Raw genomic sequence first — 1,825 nt, 5'->3', positions numbered from 1 at the left:
CTTCCGAATACTAGGGGCTTCGCCGAAATTTAAAATTATAGACTTTTGTGGCCAAGTGAGAGTTATAAAGCCGCATAGTCCAATTGCCTTGTTCGCTGTGCTAAACACCTCCTTAAGGGACCACCAAGTTGGATAAAGAGTGTTTGGGTTTTCCACGAACACCCCAGTACTAGTTACATGGGGGCGGAAGCCGACGACTGGCCTACTTTCAGAATTTTATAAACGGCCGCACAAAAGGTAATATTTTAAATCGACAAAGCAGTATATAGCGCAAACCAACTCATTTTCATATTACAATAAAATGACATGAGTACATTCACTCAAAAATTGTGTTCTTGGCACATTCATTGGCCACAAGGCGAGCACCTTTCATAACGCCATCATAATATTTTTTGGGGTAGCGATGCTCCTTACCCTCCGGGGGTCCATCCTTCACAAGCTTCTCAACATCCAGTTTAGCCCAATGCATCTTTGCGCGGGCAAAGGCCCGGCGGGCACCCTCAATACAGACGGACTGCTTGATAACTTCAAGCCGTGGAGAGGCATGCACCATCCGCTTTATAAGGCCAAAGTAGCTGCCGGGTAGGGGCTCGCCAGGCCACATCTGGACTATGAGGTCCTTCATGGCCAGTTCGGCCGCCTTGTGGAGTTCGACCAATTGCTTCAGTTGGTCGCTTAGAAGCATTGGGTGTTCGGCTCCAGTATATTGGGACCAGAACAGCTTCTTCATCAAGCTCCCCTCTTCAGCATGATAGAACTCTGCGGCATCCGAAATGCTGCGTGGCAGATCTGTGAATGCCCTAGAGAGCTCTGAATTCGTATAAGTAAAATAAATGACTCCTCCACATGTTTGCTTTGCATAAAGAATGCCTTACCCTCCGCTATCTTTTTGGCTGCCTGGATTTCCTGGAGGGACTTTTGGGCTTCGGCCTTGGCGTCTCTCGCGCTCTGAGGGCCTTCACAAGCTCAGACTCCTGCGTCTTGAAGTCATGCTCCAAGAACTCGGTGCTCCTGGAGCTCTTGATAACCTCTCCCATAAGAGCATCTTTCTTTTCGCGCTCGGTGCGCTCCATATCCGCCTTGGCTTTGGCCTCGGATAGCTCTTTCTTCAGGGTCGCCACTTCGGTCGTGGCCCCTATTAAAATCATGATGCTTTTTGTTAAGCATCCCCAATTTTTCTCCTCTATACGACACGCGGACGGGGTTTCACTTACGTTTGTTCTCCTCGAGCTGCCTCTTCACAAGTCTGAGCTCTTCTTTGACCTGCCCCAGGTCGTGCTTAAGTACGGGAACCTCAGTTGTGCGTGCAGTGGCGGTCAGCAGCAATGCCTGCTTGTTAACATAGACAAGTACTATCAGATTCCTGTGGTTTTTTTAGTTGACCCTCCGTTTGGCTTTTCTTTCCGAACACCAAACAGAGTATCAGGGGCTACTGTCCATTGGGTGATATTTTCTCACACTTTTTCATTACTTACCTCAAAGCCTGTTAGTAGGCTGGTGCAGGCTTCGGTCAATCCGCTCTTGGCGGACCGAACCTTCTCATTTACCGTACTCATAAGAGTACGGTGCTCATCATCGATGGAAGCGCCTCGAAGCACTTCCAACAAATTATCCGATGCCTCCGGCTAGGAGGAGGTCATCGGCATGGCCGGCTCGCCCTCCTTAGCAAGGGGCTGCTCACGCGAACCCGGAACCTGTGGAGGCCCCGGTACAGTAACCGGCGGGGAGACAGACTTACTGTGGCCCCCGTCTGCATAATCCATGGGGATTTTACCCCCCCCCCCTCCATGTGTCCGGCGCCTGGGATTTTGCCCTGCGGGACCTC

The sequence above is a fragment of the Triticum dicoccoides genome, chromosome 6B (genome assembly GCF_002162155.2).
Source record: "Triticum dicoccoides isolate Atlit2015 ecotype Zavitan chromosome 6B, WEW_v2.0, whole genome shotgun sequence".
NCBI lineage: Eukaryota > Viridiplantae > Streptophyta > Magnoliopsida > Poales > Poaceae > Triticum > Triticum dicoccoides.
The sequence above is the reverse complement of the archived record's forward strand: the minus strand, read 5'-3'. Positions refer to the sequence as shown.